Source organism: Sapajus apella, unplaced genomic scaffold, assembly GCF_009761245.1.
Source record: "Sapajus apella isolate SASKATOON/1434 unplaced genomic scaffold, GSC_monkey_1.0 scaffold6, whole genome shotgun sequence".
NCBI classification, from domain to species: domain Eukaryota; kingdom Metazoa; phylum Chordata; class Mammalia; order Primates; family Cebidae; genus Sapajus; species Sapajus apella.
The window spans coordinates 4,411,898-4,437,411 of NW_022436946.1; the positions used below are offsets into that span (position 1 = coordinate 4,411,898).

Consider the following 25,514-nt stretch of genomic DNA (forward strand, 5'->3'; position numbering starts at 1 on the left):
ATACACACTTGTTAAACTTTAAAAAAGTACACTGCCAGTACACATGCAATTGTCTGCTCCATAACAGACGTGCCAAATTTTTGAATATATAAATTAAAAATTATTCCTAGCTGCTGTGGTTCAAAGTAGGTGTCCCTCCAAAGTTCATATGTTGGAACTTAAAGCCCAAAAGGAACGTGAAGCCCAAAGTGATGGTATTAAGAAAAGGAGCATTTGGGCGTTGATTAGGCCACACGGGCTCTGCCTTCTTAAACTAATTAGTGCTTTTAGTGGTTTGTTTTTTTTTTTTTTTTTTTTGAGACAGAGTCTCGCTGTCGCCAGGCACCAGGCTGGAGTGCAGTGGCACGATCTCAGCTCACTGCAAACTCTGCCTCCCGGGTTCAAGCAATTCTCCTGCCTCAGCCTCCCGAGTAGCTGGGACTACAGGCACACGCCACCATACCCAGGTAATTTTTGTATTTTTTTAGTAGAGACGGGGTTTCACCCTGTTGGCCAGGATGGTCTCAAACTCTTAACCTTGTGATGCACCCGCCTCAGCCTCCCAAAGTGCTGGGATTACAGGCGTGAGCCACCGCACCCGGCCAATTAGTGCTCTTATAAAAGAAGTTGGGATTGCTCTAGCACCTTTTTGCCTTTCCATCTCTTCTGTCATGGGAAGACAGCATTCTTTGTTCCCTTTTTACTCCTTCCTCTGTGTGAGGATGCAGCAAGTAGTGCCTACTTAAAGCAGGGAGCAGCTATCACTAGACACCAAATCTGTCAGCACCTGATCTTGGACTTCTCAGCCTCCAGACTATGAGAAATAAATGCCTGTGGCTTACAAATTTCCAAGCCTGTGGTATTTTGTTGTAGCAACAAACCCAACACTAACTTTAATAAGCTTCTTCTCTTAATGTTTAATATATTGTAATTATGTAATCAATTATAATTGGAAGAGTGTAATAGATTGTAACAGATTACCAAGGCAGACCAATAAAATGAAGAGTCTACCTGACATCACTTTTTGAGGCCGTTCAGATTCCACCGACCAAATAGAATAAAAGGTCATTGTATTAGTCAAGGTTCTCCAAAGAAACAAACAATAGAATATATACGCGTGTGTGTGTGTGTGTGTAATGTATATGCACACACACACACGTGTATATCCTTACATAATGTACATAATGTACTTATGTAATGTACATGTGCACATACACACGTATATATTCTTGACAAGGTTAGGAGCAAAATTTGTACAACAGTTGAGTAATGTGGTGATTTGGTTGTCCTCTCCATATGAGTGACTTGTCACTGGCTGTGACATATACTAAGCTAAATCTAGATAGAAGGGGCTTTTAAGTAGTAACAAGTTGATACTTGGACTCTAATTTAGCATTTATTTCTCATTTGTCCAAAATTCATTTTTTCAGCCAGATGAAACAATGCTCAAGACATTGAAAGTCAATATGAGTTGACAGCAGGATTACTAATTTTTGATCAAGTAAAATCCATGTTTTCATGTCTTCTCAATTCTTCCCAGGCACTCTTGAGTTGGGAAGCATAAACAGTATTGAAAATGATGAGTTAAAAAACATTTATCCAGATATTCTGTTTTGTTGAGATTTCTTAACAATAATCTGTACTACAGGGCATAGTTCAAATATATAACAGTTTTGCTATTGGAAATCTGGTAAGCTTCCCATATACTATATTATATATAGTATAGGTGTGAATATATGTGTATGTATATTACATATTAATATATATATTTATGATACATGCCATATATAAAAAATATAATATATAAACAGAGCATGTCTCATATATAAAATGTATGATACATAATGTATAATATATTTCTAAATACATATAAATATTATTATACAAATAAATACAAATAAATATGTATAAAATATATTCTATATTTTAATATATAAATAAATATATATAAATTAATACTACAATGAATCTTTCTCTCATTTTATATATAATTTTGTATATAATTAGTATATAAAATTATATACTTATATATTTATCTAATTACACTTTAAATAATTATAATTATATTAATATATTTACTGTAAATCCATAAATATTTATATTTGTGATTTAAATATAATTATTATATAAAAATAATATACAATTTATATAAATTTTATATTACATATAAATTTTATATTACATATAAATATAAATTTTATATAATATATAAATTGTATATTATAATATATAATTGTATATTACATATAAAAATAATGATTATATATTTACATAATTAATGTGTAAATTATATATAATGAGAGATAAAGAGATTTAGTGTAATATTTTTATATATTTAATAATATAGATAAAATTATTTGGATTATATATTTACATATACTATATAAATGCATAAATTATATATAATTAATTATATATATAATTATATATTAATTCTGTTTTATATATAATATGACATTATGTATTAGATAGTTATATATATTCATTAAATACAATATATATAAAATGAGAGGGAGAGATACAGACAGAGAAACAGAGAGAGATTTATTGTAATAAATTGGCTTACATGATTGTGGAGTCTTGACAAGGTCAAATCTGCAGGATGGGCTAAAGCGCCAAGGAAGAGTTGGTATTGCAGCTCAAGTTTGAAGACATTCTGCTGGCAGAAATCCCTCTTGCAGTAAGTTCATCTTTTTCTCTTAAGGCCTTCCACTGATTGGATGAGACCTACCCACATTATGGAAAGTAATCTGCTTTACTCAAAATCTACTGATTTAAATGTTGATCTCATCTAAAAAAAAAAAAAAAAAAAAAACTTCACAGAAACATCTAAAATGTTTGACCAAATATCTACATAGTGTGGCCTAGCTAAGCTGACAGATAAAATTAGCTGTGACAGTCACTTTCTCCAATATAAGCTATTCTGATCTTGTTTGAACTTTCAAAGGCCAATTAGCAAGAGTCAGAGGCTAGGAAGTATTTAGAGCTGAGAGAATGTATTTTGTAATTAAAAAAAAATGAAATACCTATGGAGAGTTATTTGAAGTTAGTAACACGTTAAGATTCTTTCCTAAAACATGAAAAAATAAAGAAAGAAATTAATTCCCTTGACCTTTAACTTGGGTTTCTCATCTGTTTTGGAATATACCACCGTTCTAGGAAAATAATCATACCAATTCCTTCCTTGTAACTGACATATTTAATGATAAGATGTAGATAAATTATATAGGTGATAAATGATGTAGATAAATAATATAGGTGAAAATTCCATTGACTAATTCAAACTTGCTGCTTCTGACTTAGATAAAGAATGTGTGTTTTTTTCATCTCAGAAATTGTCAAGAAACAGCTTCTGGAATTTGGAAACATAAAATATTTTTCTTAAGCCTTACTTTAAAAAGATACATATGTATGTTTCACCTCTAGAATTTGCCTTCTATTTTTCTATGAAGATAGTTCGTCAGTGCTTGGTAGCATTACTGTATGCAACCCAAAAGGCAGTCTTAGAATGGGGTGGTGACCAGACAGCAACTGTCCCAAGTGGTTCTCTAGGAGGCAAATATTCAAAACTCAAAGACTCCTGGGCTGGATATAGTTGAAGAATGTCACAAAATATTTGAAGTAGCCACATAAAACCTACCTTTCCAGAAAAGCTTCCTGGCTTTCATTTTCTTATCAGAGATGTTTCCAGATATATCAAAACAACTACAAAGGTAACTTGATTCTTCTACGCCTTATCTCCCTTTAAGTACAGGACTTCACTACCCTGAGACTACACATTCTTTACAAAAGACATGAATCTGATTTCTGGAAATGAGAACAAAATACAATTGTAATGAATAATTTCTATTTATACTTTATTATTGGTGGCAAATGATTATTTCCATATTTTTTAGCTCTTATATCTTAGATCAATGAAATGTGTAAAGCAGTCATTTAATAATCATTTCAACTTGCTATGCTGAGGATATGTTTATTCCTTCAACATATTGTGTAAACCATGTACTAGCTTCGTGGGGTACACTGGAGATTCTGAGAAGAGTAAGACACAGCTTCTAACCTCAAGGAGGTCTTGTTCTAGTTGGAGATGCAGGTGGTGCTATGGGTTAAATGTTTTCCCCATCCAAAATTCATGTTGTAACTTGACCCCTGATGCATCTGTATTAAGAGGTGAAACTTTTAGGTCACTGAGTCATGAGGGCTCTGCCCTCCTGCATGGAATTCGGTTCCCTTTTAAAAGGGCTTGACAGAGGAAATTTGCCCTTTCCCCCCCTTTAGTCCCTTCCACCATATGAGAGCACAGCACTCCTTCCCTTTGGAGGATATGATAGCAAAGTGCCATCCTAGAGGCAAAAATCAACCCTCACTAGACTGCAATCCTGCCAGAGCCATGATCTTGGACTTCTTAGCCTCCACAACTAAGAAAATAAGTATCCGTTCATTCTAAATACTCAGTCTGTGGTATTTTGCTACAAGAACACGAACAGACAAAAAAGGTGGGTGAACAAATGTAGGTGTCATAACAGCCAAGACACAAAGATGGGGGTCAAGCCTTCTTCAGAGAGTGGAGGTTATTGACAGTCCAAGTCAGTAAGAAAGATATAAATTCTCCCTATGTCTACTGCATGGTCAGCAATAGATTTAGCCTTCCCTGAGTGTGCTGTTGCCCTTAGCTGTGAACAATTTGACTCAAATTGAAGAAATTTTTTGAGGTTTTCATTCATAGCTGGCAGGCAATGGGCTACATGGACTATGGAGTCTGAAAGACAGGGCACCTCTCACAAAGCCTGACCGGAAGGGAAAATAGGAGGCAGCCAATGTAGAACCGGTGCCTGAAGTGTGATCTTTAGGGAGCTGGAGCACTTTGTCCTACAACTATCTAACAAAAGAGCTACCACCCTCACACTCCTAGCTCAGTCATGCTTCATCTGAGGGTTGCTAAAATAGTGTAGGCCTTTATTGCATTTGTTATTTATATACTGATGCCTACTCCCAAGAATAATGTAAGCTTACTTGAAGTCACACATACAATATTACCACTGAAAGAATACATAATGTTTTAAAATAATTAAGGAAGTAATAACTAGGTAATTTAATCTAGTTTAATGCAACTGAGCATTAAATTTAGCTCTATTTTTTACTGATAGTCAAAGAGAAAAGGAAAAAAGAAAGAAGATGGGGCAACAGGATGAGTTCACATGCTTTCATCAACATAAAAAGAAAATGAACAATTTAGAAATGTCTTTTTTTTTCGTCTAGGAGAAAATTCAAAGAAGGATATCGTGTAAGGATATTTCTCTAAAGAGGATTAGATAACTAATAGTAGTACAAAGGATGAAAATACATAAATACAGCTTGTAGGTGTTGGGGAGGGTATGAATTCCGAATAAAAGCTGAAGGCAAATTGTTAAAGCTTTTGAAAGGTCTTTCTACGGTGAGCCAACAAAGTGACAATAACTCCCACTATTATATGTTGACGCTGTATTAGGGCTTTACACATATTTTCCCTAATAATGTTGGGAGGTACATACTACTGTTCTTCTAGGAGTTTCCTAGGGGAACTGTAAGAGATTGAGGATCTTGGTCATGTAAAGCTCAGACATGAATCTGGGTCTTCCTGGTCTAAAATCACATTTTTTCTACTCTGCTCATCCAGGCATGTAGATTTCTATTGATTTGGTATGGAAATAGAGGCAAGACAATGTGGAAATGCAAATTATCATGTTCCTATCTCTCCGAAAACCACTGTCCAGGTCCAACTTTTGATATAATCAAGAGAGCAAACAATTTGAGTTTGAGTTAACAGAAAAATGCTTGCAATATTAATATTTTCCAAAAAAAAAATTCAAATGTTTTCTATACCATATCATTAAGAGACAAAACTGATTTTCTTTTACATGAAAATTAGAGCCAGATATAGACTTTCCAAGTCAAAGAGTAAATTATATCCTTGCACAAAAGTAGACTGTGGGGCTGGTGAGAATTAGGGCCAAAATTTTTCACAATAAAGCTTAAAAACAGCATATATCATTAAGGACTCGTGCTTGAAAGTGATAGAAGCCCAATTTGAATCCAGATTGAGAAAGATGAATTTGTTATCTCACAAAATCTAAAGAAGTAGTGAATATCTAAACCATGTGGAAGACATTAAGTTGGGTTTCAGGAACTGACTGTCTCAGGAACTTGAACGATGCCAGATGTCTTTCATTTACTTTCTCTCTCTCACTTAATGTTCTCTCTCTCTCTCTTCCCTGCCTCTCCTCTCTGCCAACTTTATCATACACTGAGTCAGTCTTTCTCTTTGTGGCAGGAAATATGATCACTGACAGTTCCTAAGTTTTACATCTCAATTCCATTACAGGACAAGATTGCCTAACACATACCACATCAACTCCCAGTAAACAACTCAAGGAATGCCTCTAATTAGAACAGCTTGGTTTGGTTACCCATCCTTAGAGCCCTCAACCCTTTCTAGGAGTCAGAGTTGCAGTGGAAGGAGGAGTAGTTTCCAGAAAAATGAGTTGCTGTTTTTTCAGGAGGTATGAGGTTGTTAGTAGACAAATAATAAATATTCTTCCCAAGATTGTCTAGTCTCAGTGGCTTTTAAAAATACAGACTAACAACTGTCAGTTCCTTCTATACAATAGAAAATATTTTGCTTAATTGATGGATTAAACTTTTATTTATCAATGCCTTATCTTACTTGAAAAGAGATTTAAGATCTTTAAAGGGCAACATAAAATACAGCAATAAGCTACAAATAAAATATGCCAATATATAATAAACTATAAATTATAAAAGAATGAGAAAGAAAAAACAAAACATGGGGGCAAAAACTAGAAGTAGAAATGAGTCAAACGAAAGATGGAATCATACTGTCATTTTGAGCTACAAATTTTGTTCTATGACAGTGAATGGTAAAAGGGAAAACTGATTGGTGATCCAGTTCATGATACCCATAAAATGAAAACAAATAAATTTATCTAGATAAGGCTGACTTACCTCCCTCACATTATCACCAGAAAAGAAATGTTGAGGCACTTTATAGAGAGTGAGATATCTAACATGAGTTCCACAGGAGGCTGCACAGAGAGATTATCAGTGCAAGTCCAGAGCATCATACCAAATAGAATTCAGGAACAATAATTCAGTAGGGGGTCAAAAATATATTCTGGAGTTACATGTCTCAGCGTTTAAGAGATTTAATTCAATGAAAGTTGTTATTCATGTATTCAATTAGCAATTTTTGTGAGGTACCTACTACTTGACACAGTGAGAAAAAAAGATGAAAGGAGATTTTCCCAAAGGAATCTGTGGACATTGTTTCCTCCCATTGAGTTTTTAATAGATAAACTTGAGTGACAAGGAATTCAAGAGTATATTCTCGATGAAGTAGCTAGCAATTCTTCTATGTTGCCAGTTCAGCAAACAATTATATAGCTTCCTGCAGGGAAGAGCTAGTGTTACAATAAATAACTTGTGAAAAATAAAAACACCTAAAGACATTTTCCTGAAGCCATCCCTCTTCCTCTTGGAGGTGAGTGAGCAAATTTCAATAGGCAGAACCGAGATCATCCTTAGAAAATAATAAATTGTCAAAATATCCCCAGTTTCTGTTCCAGATAATTTGGCAGTGATGTTAATTGATTAAGAAAAATTACAAGGTGACATATCTGAATGCCTGTTTCAACATAGTAAGAGCCCTATAAAACACATGAGAAGAGCAAGGTTTTAACTACGTTCTGGCATAACCTCCAAGAAGGACCATTGCACACAGCAAGATAAGTGGACAAGGTGACATGCTACACTGATTCTTAATAATAATTCAGTAGCTGAGAGTTAGCAACCAAAAGCTCATTTTGAAGTAGTTATTCATTTGGGGCAAGACAAGTAATAATATAACAAATTTTCTGTTAAACATCCTACACTGTGGTTGTACATTGCATGCCTATAAAAGTACTTATGAGCAATCTATGATACCCGTAGAATAGTTCTTTCTTGAGCAGCCTGTATCCAGATAGGCCTGCCTGGATAAGGTAGCCTGAAATAATTATCCCAGAGAACTTACCATGTTGCTAATGTAAAATAATTTATTCATCACAGAAGGGTTATAAAACATCAACTGGACACCAAAATGACAGTTTGGGTTTGGGTATCATTGATAACTATCAGGAAATATTATTATTATACATGATAGTCATTACATTTCATTATGTAATATTAAGTAATAATTATAATAATAATGATTAAATAGTATTATATATTATTATTTTACTGTTACTAGTTAGTAGATTAAGCTATTAACCACCTGTCATTCCAATAAGAATGTGTCCTTTACTGTTTGCTATGGCAAGAAAACATGCATTTAATCAAAACCATCATTATGACAATTTACAAATTCCAATTAGAAGTGGAAATTAATCTATCAGCTCCTAGCCACTCTATGTTTGCTGGTAACTTTGTGGTAGTCTGAATCCACATTGAAAGCCTACTATTTATATTGAAATCATAAAGCTTGGCTCATGCATCCTTATTAAATTAATAGATGACAATAGATCAGAAATGATGCAAAAATTCAGAACTTGTTTTTAATATCTTTTTTTGTCATTTATATGAAAGAGAATATAGCAGTGATCCAACTGTAAACCAGTTCTACCAGGTGCTTTCTTATTCCTCATAAAGGAATAGTCACAGCCTGGCAAATAGCAGTCACTCAGTAAATATGTGCTGAATGAACTACACTGAGCAGATCACTCTCTTAAATAGGAAATCGAAGGATTTTAGTCTTGTAAATATATAAACTACATTTTGAGCCCATGCTGAAGAAATAAAGGTGAGTTAATAAAGAAGATTTAGGTTAGGTGCAGTGGCTCACACCTGTAATCCCAGCACTTTGGGAAGCCAAGGAAGGGAGATCACTTGAGGCCAGGAATTGGAGACCAGCCTGGCCAACATGGTGAAACTCCGTCTTTGCCAAAAAATACAAAAATTAGTGTGCGTGGTGGGACATGCCTGTAGTCCCAGCTACTCCAGAGGCTGAGGCAGGAGAATTGCCTGAACCTAGGAGGTAGAAGTTGCAGTGAGCTGAGGTCATGCTACTAGACTGCAACCTGGGCTACAGTATGAGACTCCATCTCAAAAAAAGAAAAAAAAAGGTGATTTTGATTTTGAATCAACAGTATTCTCAGGGATCTGTGTCAATACAAGTTGATCAGCCAGAGCTCGAATTATTATTGGTTTCATTTAGAGATGATTCTAATAAAAATTTCCAATGAAAACTTGACTATTCATAAACCTCTGAAAATTAAATCTAAAAAAACCTTTCTGTTTAAATTTTTCTACCTTCACCTCTTCCACCAGACTCTCAGGCAATTCTTTCTTCTTGCCTTTAGTATATATGCTTATTTCAATCCTATTATTATATTACAATTTGTAACCTCTACTCTGTGGTAGGTTAAGATATTAAAAAGCCACAGTCAAAACTACTGTGTGTAAAATATGAGAATTTAGGTTTTGACAGGTTAAATGGAATCCCTCTATGAAAAAAAAATGTGCATTGTTGTTTCAGAGTATTTTCACATAATTTGATTGTTCTTTGTATATTTATTCTAGTCCTTTTGGCTTCTGGGATATTGGCTGCTTTCTCCATTAGGCAAAATTTAAAGATAATTAAGTTCTGCAGAAAAGAAGTACTAATGTATATATAAGACTAGTTAAATAACTGGTTAACCAATAAACATATATTTCGTGAGATTCTGCAACTTTCTCAGTATTGAATAGAGGTCATATGTGTGTTGGGGAAGGCATTTTCCTCCAATTTCAAAGGCCCGGAAACATTCATTTCAGTAATAGTGTAAGCCTGCTGAAATGGTGACAGGGAGATGAAGAATTAGGCTAAATAACAATTTAAGAGCATTTCACAAAATAGCTGTTCTAAAATACCTATAAAACTAATATATGAAAGTGTTTATCACAGGAGGTGATAATTGGGTATTTATTTGTGTTATTACTTACTTAATGTCCATCTCTCCCGCTACATTGTAAACACTATGCAGGTAGGGACAATATCAGTTTTACTAACCACTTTAACTTTTAGTGTTTTAAGAGATAATAGGTGCTCAGTGAAAATTTTCAAATGATTAAATCAATGACAAATAATTGATAAGGAGACAATATTTTCTGATATAAAGACCATGGGATCCTGGTTTATAAAATTCCCTTTCTGTGATTTCAGAAGGTTATTTATTGTCTCAGAACTTCAGTAACTTCATGTGAAAAATTGAGATAAGAATAAAGTATATTAAATAAGTTGTTGGTAGGGCCAATCAAAATACTATATGAAGAGTGTTTCTTAAACTGTAAGATGTTTTAATACTACTTTTTGGCAAATTATAGTAATAAATGAATATAATTCTCAAGAAGAAACAGGATTTGATTACAGTTGCTGTTGCTTGATAAAAATATATTAATAGCTATAATCCTCAATGACTGCTAATGTTCCCAAAAGTCATCAGATATATGATGTGCCTCCTGGCTGAAGTATGCTTAGGTAGTATTCTTACTGAAAAACTGAACTTGATTCTCATCAAGCCTCTAGATTTAACTATCAGTTTGCAGAAAATAAGGGAGTGGTGGGAATCAGTAAACTCTAGAATAAGAGAAATTCCATGAGACAAATGACCTGGTTTCTTTTTTTTTTTTTTTTTTTTTTTTGAGACGGAGTTTCACTCATGTTACCCAGGCTGGAGTGCAATGGCGCGATCTCGGCTCACCGCGACCTCCGCCTCCTGGGTTCAGGCAATTCTCCTGCCTCAGCCTCCTGAGTAGCTGGGATTACAGGCACGCACCACCATGCCCAGCTAATTTTTTGTATTTTTAGTAGAGACGGGGTTTCACCATGTTGACCAGGATGGTCTCGATCTCTTGACCTCGTGATCCACCCGCCTCGGCCTCCCAAAGTGCTGGGATTACAGGCTTGAGCCACCGCGCCCGGCTGGTTTCTTTAATGAATAAATTTCAAGGCATTAAAGAGAGTGAGAAAGATGGAAGAAGAAGAGTTAAGGAGACTTAAGAGACACATCAACTAATTGCAATGTGTGGCCCCTGACTTTGTTGCTTCAACAAATACATTTTTAGGAATTATAAAGGAGAAAGGGAGAACCTAGAGATGAAAATGGATTTCATCAAAATGAAAACATTTACTCTTAAACGACATTGTTAAGGGAATGAAAAGACAAGCCACAGACCGAAAGTAAATATTTGTAAAACACATCTACTAATGGACATTTATCCAGGCTATATGAAGAATTTTCAAAAGAATATTAAGAAAAACTGTTCCATTTAAAAAATTGGCAAGTGGCTAGGCATGGTGGATCATGATTGTAAATTCAGCACTTTGGAAGGCCAAACAGGAAAACTGTTTGAGGCTAGGAGTTTGAGACCAGCCTGAGAAACATAGTGAGATCCCATCTCTACATAAACTAAAAAAAATTTGCAAGGAATGGTGGAGCACACTTATAGTCCTAACTACTCATGGGGCTGAGGTCAGAGAATGACTTGAGCCCAGGAGTTCACATTTGCAGTGAGCTGTGATTACACCACTGCTCTCCAGCCTGGGCAACAGAGCAAGACTCCATCTCTTTAAAAAGAAAGTGAGGAAGGGGCAAGTAAACCAAACAGACACTTGACCAAAGTACAGATATAAATGGCAAATAAGCACATAAAAAGATGCTCAACATCATCACTTATTAGAAAAATGGGAGTTAAAACCACAACAAGTTACTACTTTATTACAATGGTTAGAGTTTAATAATACTGGTGAGGATGCAGAGCAATTGGAACTCCCACACTGCTGGTGAGAATGAAGAGGCACATTAGCAGTTTCCTATAAAGCTAAACATGTACTTACCATGAGACCATTGTACTTACCATAGCAATCATATTCTTAGGTATTTCCCTAAATGAATTAAAAACTTACATTTATACAAAAGTCTATACATGAATGTTTAGAGAGGTTTTAGCCATAATTGCAAAAAACTGAAAACTACCAAAAGTCAGTCAACAGGTAGATGATGAGACAAACTGTAGTATATCCACACTACAGAATACTACTCAGCAATAAAAAGGAAGAAATTACTAATACATACAGCCACATGGATGAATCACAAACACAATGTACTAAGTGAAAGAAGCCAGACTCAAAAGGTTATATGCTGTGATTCCATTTGTATGACATTTGGGAAAAGGCAAACTTATAGAGACCAAAAATAAAAGTTTAGAGCTTGCCATGCCCTGAGGGTAGGAAGAACTGACAACTATGGGACACAAGAAAAGTTTTTGGGGTGATAGAAATATTGCATATCTTGGTTGAGATGGTAATTACAAGACTTTGTGTTTGTCGACACTTAGAATCATATACCTAAAAGGGTGATACTGCCATATATAAATTATAGCTCCATTAAAAAAAAAATTTATAAGACAAACCAACCAATTACAATTAGTTGTACACTGATTTAATTTTGTTTCTGATTTAAATTTTTTAAAAATTTTTACAAGACATTTGGAAGTTTTTGAACACTGACCTCTTTTATAATAATAATGAATTATTATTTTCAAGGTGTTGTGATAATAATATTGATATATTAACAGAAATTGTTTATACCTTCTAGAGATACATAAGGAAACAATATGATACCTGAAATTGGCTTCTATATAATCTAGATGGGCAGAGCAAGGAGTGCTGATGAAGCAAGATTATCTATGAGGTTATAATTATCGAAGCTGGGTGATGGTACAGCAAGACTTAGCATGCTATTCTCTCTACTTTTAAATATGTTTGAAATTTTACCTAATGAAACATTTTCTAATATGCAATGATTTTATAAAAACAGAATTTCATTCTATAAAAGAAATTAAAAATACAGAAAGAAATAATTTGTGTTAGAGGAGCCAAGGCAAATATGGAAACACACAACATAAAAGTGTTTGTTTCAATTCCCAGGAGGGTTTGAACATAACTGCTGACATCCTCATTGAAAATTCATCATGTCTGGCATCAGTTCATACTTCCAGACACCTGCTCTACCACTAAGCTACTTCTGTCCTGATAATTAAGATGTCAAGTCCTTATCTTCTGAGCCATTATTAACACATATTGATCACAAAATCTTAAACTAATCTGAAATATTTAAGTTTGGTACAAACTTTGGTACAAACAGTAGACCTCCGTAAGTTCCCATTATCTGTTGCTGCCTATTATTAAAAATGTTCATTGTCTTTTGGTTTTAGATTTTTCTTTTCTATTTAGTATGACTATCTATTGCATGAATTTTATTTCATGTAATCTTGTTTCAAACTCTTGAAAATATAAATGTATTTGGAGGGGAAGATAGTAGACATATATGTAAGATCTTATTACAGAGTATTTAATAATTCTATGCTACATGGTGCTACTGTAATGGTAACTGTCATTAATTTAAAAAAAATCCTCCAAGTGTATCTTGTCTTCAGTCTTTTAGCATTCCTCTGTTCTTATTCTCAAGAGAGTCCAGGAGGATAAGAGGCTGAGCAAGTGAGCCAGGGGCATGAGGCACAGGGTCACACCTAAACCAGTGGACCACGGCCAGCATGACTCAGGCCAGAGCAAGGCAGTCAACAGCAGCCACGCCAGAGAGAGCTGGGAAGAGAGCACAGTAGTGTGGCCAGAGGCAAACGGGCAAAGCAGTGTGGTCTCTCGAGTTCACAGGACAGAAGTCTTGGCCCTGCTGTCCCCTGTGATGGTGCATTCTTCAAGTGGTTGTATTTCAGGGACTGATTCCAATTGCATTGCTTTTTTTCTCCCCCAGTGCACCTGAATGACAGTAAATTCCTTAGTTCTTGACTCTTCAGCAGCCCCATTCTGAGTCTAATTAATATTAATCAAGTATTTAATGAATATTCATCTGGGCAAATTGTAAAACCAGTATCAGTAAACAACTTGGACTGACTGACTTATGCGAGAGATATGGATTCTTTAAATTTTTTAATTGATGAGTTGTAATTGTGCATATGTATGGATGCAATTGCATGTTTTGATACATATTTATGCTGTATAATAATCAAATCAGGGTAGTTAGCATATCCATCACCTTATGCAATTATCATTTCCTTGAGGTGAGAACATTCAAAGTCCTCTTTTCTAGCAATTTTGTGATATACAATACCTTATCATTAACCATAGTCACCCTACTATGCAAGAGAACACCAGAACGTAGTTGCAACTTTGTGCCCTTGACTAAGCTCTCTCCATCTTCCTCATTCCCTCTTCCTTCCCCATTCTGTGATAACCACTGTTTTACTCTCTATTTCTGAGATACTGACTTTAAAAAATTTCCACGAGTAAGATCACGTGTGTATTAGTCTGCTCTCGTGCTGCTAATAAAGGCATACCTAAGATTAATTTATAAAGGAAATAGTTTTAATTAACTCAGCTCAGCTTGGCTGGGCAGCCTTCAGGAGCAAACATGTCCTTCTTCACGTTGCGGCAGCAAAGAGAAGGCCAAACAAAAGGGGGAAAAGCCTCTTAATAAAACTATCAGATCTTGTGAGAACTCACTTACTATCATGAGAATAGCAGCATGGGGGTAACCACCCCTTTGATTCAATTACCTCTCACCAGGTCTCTCCCATGACACCTGGGGATTATAGGAACTACAGTTCGAGATGAGATTTGGGTGGGGGCACAGTCAAACCATATCAACAGTTTGATCTTTTACCACCCTGGATCTTTTACCACCCTATTTGTGATGTGTGGCAACAATATAGAAATAAGCCATCCCTGGCCACTTTATTTGGATTTGCAAGTTGTGGACTGCATAACTCCAGGATAGCCATCTAAACATTCTGAAAACGGAAGCATCAGGAAGGTATGGCATTTTGCTATTTTGGGTGCTACATCACAGTGGTATGGGTGCCAAATAGCAAGTCTGCTAAGTCCCAGCTATTCTGACATTGCCAATGATTAATATCCTGGCGTCACTCAGGCATTCCCTATCTGCCTTTATCAAATAAAATCGTTGGATTAATAATCTGGTAAGATGAAATTTATTTGCTAGTGTTTTTTTGTTTGTTTGGTTGGTTGGTTGGTTGATTTTGTTGAGAATTCAGATGTTCCTGAAAAAGGGCAAATACAGAAACAGGAGACCACAGCTATACATCCAGTTCTATGTTGTGAGACTTTGGGTATCTTGCTTAAATGCTCGTTGTCCCTGTTTCTCCAAATGCAAGTTAGAGATAACTTGGGTAATTCACGAGATTGATAGTGAATTTACAACTGGTCATAAAAAATGTTTGAAATAATTTTAGTTGCATTACACAAATATGGAGGGGGCACTTCACCTAAAATTAGCTTAGTTCAGTTGTAGTTATCAAAATGGACTCATGAGTTTTTAGCTTGCCTCTGCTAGTGAAAATAGCAAAGCAAAAGAATGGCATTGAAGCCAAGACTTCAAGGGCTAAGGCAAGAGCAGAAGGTAGAAAGTAAAAATATTTTTCCTGACTTGTTGTGTGATCTCGTTTCGGCCCTTCTAGTTCCCCACATCTGCTCTTACTGAAAAAGTAATCTGGCTGACGTTAGAAGTTACTGTGGATATTCACAGCCTTCCTTATGCCTCAGGACTCCATAAGCGGTAAAAAAGAACTTTCTTGGTGGGCACAGTGGCTCATGTCTGTCATCTCAGCACTTTGGGAGGCCTAGGCAGGCAGATCACTTGAGGTAGAGACCAGCCTGACCAACATGACGAAATCCTGTCTATATTAAAAATATAAAAATTATCCGGCTGTGGCACCACACACCTGTAATCTCAACTACTTGGAAGGCTGAGACAAGAGAACTGCTTGAACCTGAAAGGTGGAGGAGGCTGCAGTGAGCGGAGATCATGCCACTACACTCCAGACGGTGACAGATCCCTCTTCTCAGATTATTTCTTTATCATCTACTTCCAAGATGTTTCCACCCTGTTCCTGATCTGAAGACCCATATACTTTCAGACTTCTTAGGTAAACTCAAGGAAGCTTTCATGCTGCGTTCTCATTATGCCAAGACAGGGTCTCGTAAACCATGAGCTTGCACAACACGATTAGATCATGTGCCCTTACTTTGATGTACTTTGCATCATCTAACTCTGTAAAGTACAATTTGCCTTCTGTTTCTTTCTGAAATCTTTCCCCCCTACTTCACAAATGTTTGTTCTTTTAAGAACATTAAAAGCATTTAACCAAATGTAGGAAGCAACTGAAGTTATCTTAGTACTGAGGCATTAGACTGTTCTATTTTTCTGAGGAATGTTATTGTGTGACCTCACTAAGAAGGGAAATAAATAGGAGCATAGGTTGTTTATAATATTTCTCTGCATAAGATAAACTGAGAAGTGGGTGAGCAGAATCAGGGTGTGGCAAGCTAATTCAACTCTGGAGTATCTCAGAAAGACTTGGGTACAGATTAAACATCCAGAAAAGATGACAAGGCATTTGGGTTGCAGTGACATAGGCTATAATGCATGACTCATGTGGGCTTGCAGTGGATTTTTCCATTTCAGGTTGGAAATGAAAGCATCTTACAAGTGAACTGCAAGTCAATGTACAGTTAATCCAGTTTTTCTTTGAGTGTGTTTGTTCTCAACATCTTGTTAATTAAATCACATTATGTGGGAGTCAGTGGTCCCAGACTCTGGTCCTGGCTCAGAAATTGATTTTATTGCCCTTCCTATTTATGAAATATAAGTAATATGAAAAGTCATAATGCCTCAGGGGGCACTAAATGCCAGCAAAGCTGGCTCCAGGATTTCTATAAAAAGGATATTAAGGGCAAATACTTTGGTTCTTCCTTTGTGTCCAGAAACCCAATGAAACTTCTACATGGATAAAAATTTGCTCCAGGGTGTCAAGGCAAATTGAGGATGATGATGTCAAGAGTTGCAACTCATATAATTTTGATATATCACATATTACTGTGTAATTCAAATTTAAGAAAAGAAACAGACACAGATACAGAAGCAGAGAAAAAAGAAACGAGAAACAGACAGGGCTACTGGGTGGAAGACTTTGCTTCTTAAGACTTTGCAACAAATAGGAAGTGTGCATACCGGGGCTAGATTTTGGAGGCCTCCATCTTCCCTTTCAATCCTTTCACCATTTTGAGGCCCTTGAAATCTCCTATTCCCATACTGCAGATCCTCTTCTGCTACCAACTGTCCATTATTCTAAATAAAACACTGCTCATTCCAGGGTTGCTTTTAATAGGTGATTCCACAAGACCGCATAAATTACCAAAGACACAAATCTATAACATTGTGCTCCACCCAGATGACTTGCCTTTCATTACCACTGAATATTTCCCAACTTTGAGGAAGATGAAATGCAAACATACCTTTCCTAGAGTTTTGTTTCCCTCCCCCAAAAAAGTCAGTCTATAGATGAATCAGGGAGCCATTTGCCAAGTACTAGCTTCAGCTTTGTAAGCTGATAGGAATGGAGAACATGCTTACCTTTAACCGTTTGCATACTGGAGAAGCAAGTTAGAAAGTGAGTTTCTTTTTAGGTCTTACTATTCCTTCATTGATGCTCTGGAAGACATCCAGTTCTTCTTTTGGTGGAAAAACTCCCCCAAATCTACATTTTTTACTTTCAAGGCTTATGTGATAGAGGCTTTATTACTACAACAACTTGATCTACACTGAGTGATTATTAACATCAATCCATAATTACTGACCTGCATAAATACATTTCTTTCTCCTGTTCTAGTCCCATCTTTGACACTCTAAATACATACTGAATCACTTTGTATAACTAAGGATGAATGAAAGTAATGCTGGTTACTTTTTTATTATAAACCATTTGAGTCTCATTTTCCTCTGGAGGTAGATTTCCTATGCTCAAATGCTGACTTGTAATCCCTGGTAAATTATTAACATTTCTGTGTGGGAGAAAGACTCTCAGATGGCCCCCAATGACCATGTCTCCTACTGTTCACAAATAATCTTCTTTTCTCGAATGAGGACAAGAGCTATAACTTGCTTTTTAACCAATTAAATATGTCAAACATGTTAGGATATCACTTTCATGTCTATGAAGGACTGTGACTTTTTTTTTCATGTCTACAAAATGAATAGAAATGGAGAGCATTACTTTCATTTACCCCAAGGAAATATCTTTAAGAAATATTCTGTCTTAGAAAGACAAATTAGCTTAGTTTGTCACCTTAGATATTTCAGTGGAGTGGAAAATAATCCATTGACCTTGAAGACCAGCTTGCTTCTGTTCCCTGAAATGTTCCTAAGTAGCTGTGTGCAGGTAAGCTTCTATCCCAGTGTAATTATGCATTTTCTTTCCTTTATTGTCAAAGTGTAAGGTCAGAGAAAGGTCTGTGAAAAGTGTGCTGCCATCTCCAAATATGAAGCAACAACAATTTACAATTACTGATGTAACACAAATGTCATTTAACCAACATTTATTTAACATTGAGTGTATCATATTCCCCTAGGCTCTGGGAATACAGGAATAAACTAGATAGAAAACAGACCCTGTCCCTTTGCCTGCTGGAATTATCAGCCTTGCTTAACTACAAGGCTTAACAGAGGTTTCAGCTACAAATATTTATTTTTTGAGTTGGAGTCCTGCTTTGTTGCCCAGACTGGAATGCAGTGGCAAAATCTCGGCTCAATGCAACCTCTGCCTCCTGGGTTCAAGCGATTCTCCTGTCTCAGCCTTCTGAGTAGCTGGGATTACAGGTGTGTGCCACTTGCCCTGGCGAATCTTGTATTTTTAGTAGAGATGGGGTTTCACCATGTTGGCCAGACTGGTCTTGAACACTTAACCTCAAGTGATCCACCCACCTTGGCCTCCCAAAGTGCTGAATTCAGGTGTGAGCCACCGCACCTGGCTTCAGCTACAAATCTTAATGAGTGGACTCAATGTCTCTCAGAGGCACATAGCACAGGATGACTCAGTTGTTTCTGAGTTTTCCCAGAGATTTTGTTAGAAGTGCTCAAAAATAAATCCACTTATGATCTTGTGCTTGGGCTTCCTTTTAACTGCCCAGTCCATCGAGGGTAAGGCCACTCATCTACCTGATGAGGGCACAGCTCCCATGGCTTCTGTAGCACCCCTACAGCTCTATCAGGCTCTGCAGCAAAGTTGCCCCATGGTGGAACACAAGTGAGAAAGAACTTTCCTCTGCCTAAAATAATGTCACAATTTGTCACTAGAGCTTGAAGCTGCACAGAGACAGCCCCTTTTGCTTCTGTCTACTACCCTTCTTTGCTAAGATACTTGACTTTATCTCTAGAATGTGGCTGAGGAAAAGACACCCAACACTTGAGCGCTCACATGTGCCAGGCACTGTTCTAAGTACTTTAAAGATACTAATTCATTTAACTCTCAAAACAGCACATGTTGGGGCAGGGGAGAACACTATTCTTTCCTATTTGAGAGATGAGAAAAGTAGGATCTGATGTATTAGTTACCTATCACTGTTCAACAAATGATCAAAAACTTAGTGGCTTAAACAACTTCACATTTTCTGTGAATCAGGCATGCCTTAACGCGGACATCTCTTTTAAGGTTTCTCATGAAGCTGCAGTTCAAGGTTTGGCCAGGGTAAGGGTCTTATCTGAAGGCCTGATAGGGAAAGGATCTGCTTCCATATTCATGCAGGTGGTTGTTGGCAGGATTCCGTTCCTTTTGGATGTTGAATCGAGGTCCTGGATTCCTAATTGGTGGCTGACAGTGAATATCAACAGTTCGATGCCATGCGGGCCTCCCCAACATGACAACTTGTTTCATAAAAGCCAGCAAGAGGGAGAGTCTACCAGCATGACAAAAGTCACAATCTTTCATAGACACGAAAGTGATATCCTAACACCTTTGACATATTTAATTGGTTAAAAAGCAAGTTGTAGCTCTTGTCCACATACAAGAGAAAAGATTATGTGTGAACAGTAGAAAATATGGGTCATTGGGGGCCATCTCAGAGTCTTTCTCCCACACATAAAGGTTAATAATTTACCAGGGATTATGAGTCAGCATTTGAGCATAGGAAATCTACCTCCAGAGGAAAATGAGACTCAAATGGTTTGGAAACCAGGCTAGGCACAGAAATAAATATGAACTTCTATTTTATCACCTTTTGGATGAGTCTCTAAAACAAGGGTGGTAAAGATGTAGGCTTTTTTTTTTTGTGGTGGTTGATTTTTCCCCCATGCAGGGTTTTAAAAAAATTTGAAAACCCATTATGCGGTTTCACATAGCTATCTGAATTTCCAGGAGCTTAAAAAAAAATCAGAAAATATGTTGCCACCATTTCTTCCATTCACATGAAGCAGCAGCTATTAGACTAGAGCTAAGTAACAACTTAGTAACAATGTGAGTGTCTAATCCCAACAACCTCTTTTATACCCTCTTCTTGTTACTGGCATGGCATTTATGTGAAGGCATTTGACTTTGCTACAAATGCAACTGAATAGAGTACAGTAGACCTGAGAACTAAACAGTGAGCCCATTTATGGGATAAATTAAAAGTGATTTCTCTCAGATATTTAATCTATACAAAATCTTTGAATAATGAGAAATGTATACATAGAACTTAAACATGTAAAAATGCACTCTAAAAAAGTGCTGTTACCTTAGCAAAGTCACATACGTATTTGTAGACAGCTGATCTAAGAAGACATCTTTATTATCCCCAACCAAGAGAAGGCTACCTGATCATCTGCTTAAGCACAGACTAGTTCCTATAATTGCTAGCTCCCAGTAATTGCAAATACAACACCTTTGAGGTACAACCTTTTGGAGAATGGGGTTTTTCATTTGTTTATTTGTTTAATGAGCATATATTCCCTATGCTAGGCACTATACTAAGAAATCTAATTGTAATAACTCAAATTGTGAAACATTGAAATGCACATGATAGATAATTTCAACAATGTCTTATAGCAAGTCTGTGGTATACAGTAACAAAACCTTGGTCTTCTGCTTTTCCAATATTCCAGGCTGCCTTGGTTCAAATTCTCCTGATAATTTATGTAAAATTGCTAGGTTGATTTTGGGTTATGAATATTACCCTTGGCAGGCTGCTTCCAAATTACCATATAATTGTATGTTAATTATCATATTCCTCATACTGCAAATGAACTTATATAGGAAATATAATTATAGCTACTAGATTCTAGACTCTGGGAATCAGGTGATTCAAACTGGCTCTTTCTCTCTCATAATTCTGTAGGAGCATATCATAAAAGAGGAATGGTATTTCCCACCACAGTCCCAGCTGGTAATTCTGATTGTCCCATGATTTCACAGCTGCAAATCAGCCCCCAATCACACTTGTCTCTGGCAATGATCCTTTCCTTAATTAGAACATGACTTAGACTTTAGTCCTAACTTATCTGTTGCCTTGGCCCTAGGCTACTTGAGTACAGGCTGGCTTAGTTGGAAAAGAAAATCTACTTGAACATAGGTCTGTTTGTCCTAATATTGAACAAAGTGAAGAGCCATTTGTCTGGTTGATGAATTTACTTTATTTAGCAAATGAATTTACTTTCTTAGACAACTTCTCTTACAGTCTAGTCTCATGTCTAGGCTTTATATTTGTGGTGTTATTTTTACAGTTCTTATACCTTCCCCAACTTGGGTATGGTCTCTAGAAAAAGCCACTAGCCCCTGTCCAAGCCTGTATGTGACAGCATATGGGGTGTGATGTGAGGAGCAGGCAAGGCCTTCCTCTAAGGCGGCAGGCAGGTCAAACTTAATATTGCCCTTTCCTCCTTTTTTAAAAAACTTTAAATTTTCAGGGTCCCTGTCACTTCTCTGAGTGGTTAAGTCACACAGATGAGAGCTTTCCTCTACAAGTCTATGTCAAAATACATGTATATTAGAGAGAAAGGCATACTTAAAGAAATGTGGTTTCTGGCCTTCTTTCTGCTCACCTTACGTTTTAGATGCATTCCCTTGGAAAGGCACCAATAGAAGCTAAACAGAAGGTACACAGAAAATGAGGATAGGGTGAAATGACAGAAAAAGTAAACATTTTATTTTTCAAATGACAAATATTCATTAAGCATCTACAATGTATATGGATTTAATATACTAGATAGCTGGGGAAGATATAAAAGTGATGCAAAATCTGCTTCCATGAATTCTGAGAGATAATCTGTGAGCCAGTATCTACATGTGAATCTAAATGTTTCACATATAGATTTGTGAAACAGGTAAGAGTGCTATTTGGTACATGAAGAAGTGCTGAAAATAGACAGTATTTGCTACAGAATCCTCTCACAGAGGGCACGATATTAGAGTGGTATAGATAGTTAAGGAGGAACCTCAGGTTTATTATTATTTTGTATAATCATAGTTGGCTTGGAATTGGACTGTATATAGTGTTTAGTGGAGAAAAGAAGGAAACAAATTAGGCTACAATAAAATATTTACTTTGAGCAACTGAAGACAGGAGTTGAGACTATATCTCATGGGATCTAGAGAGCCATCTGCTATGGTCTCAATGGTTTTGTCCCATTCCCCAAATTTCATGTTGAAACTTAATCCCTAATGCAACAGTGTTGTAAAGTCTAGCCTTTTGGAGGTGACTGAGTTTTAAGGGCTCTGCCCTCATGAATGGGATTAGGAGCCCTTATAAAAGGGCTTGGTAAAAGGAATTTGACCCTTTTTGCCCCTTCACCTTCTTCTATGAGGACAGAGCTTTTCTCCTCTCCAGAGGAGGTGTTCAAGATGCCATCTTAGAAGCACAGATGGGATGTTTACCATACAACCAAATCTGCCATGCCTTGCTCTTGAATTTTCCAGCCTCCAGAATTGTGAGAAAATAAATATTTATTCTTTATAATTTCTTATAATTCATAATTACCCAGTCTGTAATATTTTGTTACAGCAGCATAAACAGACTGTGACAGTTAATACTGAGTGTCAACTTGATTGGATTAATGGATGCAAAGTATTGATCATGGGTTTGTCTGTGAGGGTGTTGCCAAAGGAAATTAACATTTGAGCCAGTGGGCTGGGAAAAGCAGATCCACCCTTAATCTGGGTGGGCACTATCTAATCAGCTGCCAGTGCAGGTAGGATATAAAGCAGGCAGAAAAACGTGAAAAGACTAGACTGGGCCTAGTCTTCTATCCTACATCTTTTTCCTGTGCTGTATATTTCCTGCCCTCGAACATCACACCCCAAGTTCTTTAGTTTTGGAACTCAGACTGGCTCTCTGCTTCTCACCTTGCAGATGGCCTATTGTGGGATCTGTGATCGTGTGAGTTAATACTTAATCATCTTCTCTTTATATATATCCTATTAGTTCTGTCCCTCTAGAGAACCCTAATATACATACTAAGACACCATCCCAGCTAGATGTCTGAATAGAAAAATAACAAGATAAAATGGATGTCTTAGGAAGAACTGTGTTGATGGTGTATTTGAGATAGGAGACACTGCAGGAGAAAGGACTGGTTAGGCAACAGCAGAAATGCAAATTTGTTTAAGACAGTAATGTTAAAAGAAAAACTTCAGCCAAATTAAATTTAAAGGAGTTTGAGCAATGAACAATTCATGAATTGGGCAGCCTCCCTAGCCAGAGTAGGTCTGAGACTCCAGTGCAGCCACATGGTGGAAGATGATTTATGGACAGAAGAAGGAAAGTGATGCACAGAAAACTGAGGTACTGAGGTACAGAACCAGCTGGACTGGTTACAGTTTGGGATTTGCCTTATTTGAACAAGGTTTGAACAAATGACTACATTTGATTGGCCAAAACTCAGTAATTGACACAAGTGTAGACTATGGTCTGTTTACACATCCACTTGTTATAGCTGACGATATATAAACCTTTAGGCTGAACTTAAAATATATAAGGAGGCTGCTTTAGGCTAAACTTCATTTAACAGTAACTAGGGATGAAGGTGAAAGAAAGAATTTTAAACAACTGTCTGGACTTGGGAAATTATTGAGATGAAGAGGCAAAGAAGACAATGAGGTTTCCAGCCTGAATGACTCAGCTTCCAGTGGGTGAGGGTGACCTAGTGTCAGCTAGGTGACTTAGTAAAAGGGAAAGTCCCAGATCTCAGTAAGTATAAGTAGAGATTCACAGAATTGTAAAGCTGGAAAGGGCTCTAGAGATAATCTATTTTAGATCCTTTATTTTATAAGAGGACAACTAAATCAAAAGAAAGGTCTGTGACTCAGCCCAGGGCAGTGAGCATGGAGTAGGGCCATAGTGTAGCAGCAACCACATCCTCTCCCACTGGGCAATCCTGCTTGCCTCCTCATCCTGACTATGTAGCTCTCTGGACAGCGGCTCTCAAGTTCTGAACCGAGGACAATGGCCTGTCTGCAGCCAAACCGGGCAAAATAAGGGAAACAGATATTTCAAAAAGCTAATCATTTAAGAAATCAACCTTTACTCTGTAATTAATCTAAATTCCTCAGCTTTTGTTTTGTTTTAATCTATGGATAATCTTTAAAACCCGCAAGTCCAAGAGTCATTTCTCTGTAGGATGGCAAGTTCTGTGTGAGCTCTCTTTCCCAAAGCACAACAGCAGGGGGTAAAGATGCAGCCACAAAAAGGATGACAACACAGTGTCTTCCTGGCTCTGCTCCCATCCCCACTGCCAGGATTACAGCCATCTTCCCTTTGTTGTAATTCTCTCGCGATAGGGGTGGGCAGGAGTCCCCGACAGAGGGATGGGGGCGGGTGAGCGGCTCCCACCACCCAGAGCTCTGAATCACTGTCCCTCGGCCGGAGACCAAGGCTTGGTGTCGGCAGCCGGGGCGTGGACATCCAATCCTGATACAGCCCTGTGGGATTTCTTTAACCCTTAGTCATACGTACGGCACACCGCAAAAGCGGCTTTAAGCCCCTCCCCAGCTAATTACCTTCGCGTAATGACGCCTCAGCCCCTCACAGAAGCAGACCCTGGTGGGCTGCCCCGTCCCAGCTCCAGATAGGCTCCGCTACCCGCCGGGATCCAGAGCTGAGCTCCTTCCCGGGGGAGCTAAAACCCGACAGGGGATAACGGGCCACAGCACCGTCTTGGCATTAAGTCACGGGCCTGGGGCACGCTGAGTTAGCCGGCGGGAAGGCCTGTGGTGGCAATCACCGAGGGTCCAGCGAGGGCTGACCCATTTCCTCCACAAACGAGCTAACGCGAAAGCAGTGCCCTGGAGTCAAGAAACTGGGGCTGCTTCTCCGAGTAGCGGCGAGAACAAGTCATATTACTTGGGCCCGTTACCTCAACTGTAAAATGAGGGGTCTAGGATTCCCTGTAGGAATGCAGGATTCTAAAATCGAACAGTGTTGGTAGCACCGCCCGGGCGGAGCCTCAACGGGCGCCACGGGAATCCAACGGCAGGACTCGCCACTGCAGGGGCTCCCTCCAGACCCTACTCTCCGCCACCTCTCTACGGGGTCAGAGGGCAGCGTGCGCGTCCCCTCCGGGCCTGCGTGCGCGTCTCCGCCCAGCTGCCGGCTGAAGCCAGGCCGGGTGGGCGGGGCGCAG

General features: G+C 37.6%; 1 long non-coding RNA gene across 1 annotated transcript; it reads right to left on the reverse strand.

The window, feature by feature from the left end:
• Positions 1 to 1,356: 1,356 nt before the first annotated feature.
• Positions 1,357 to 25,448, reverse strand: LOC116549173. The gene is made up of 3 exons (XR_004267735.1): positions 24,892 to 25,448; positions 2,546 to 2,770; positions 1,357 to 1,524 (listed from the first exon to the last, which is right to left on the reverse strand). It is a non-coding gene; the product is annotated as an uncharacterized LOC116549173 (long non-coding RNA).
• Between the last annotated feature and the right edge of the window lie 66 nt (positions 25,449 to 25,514).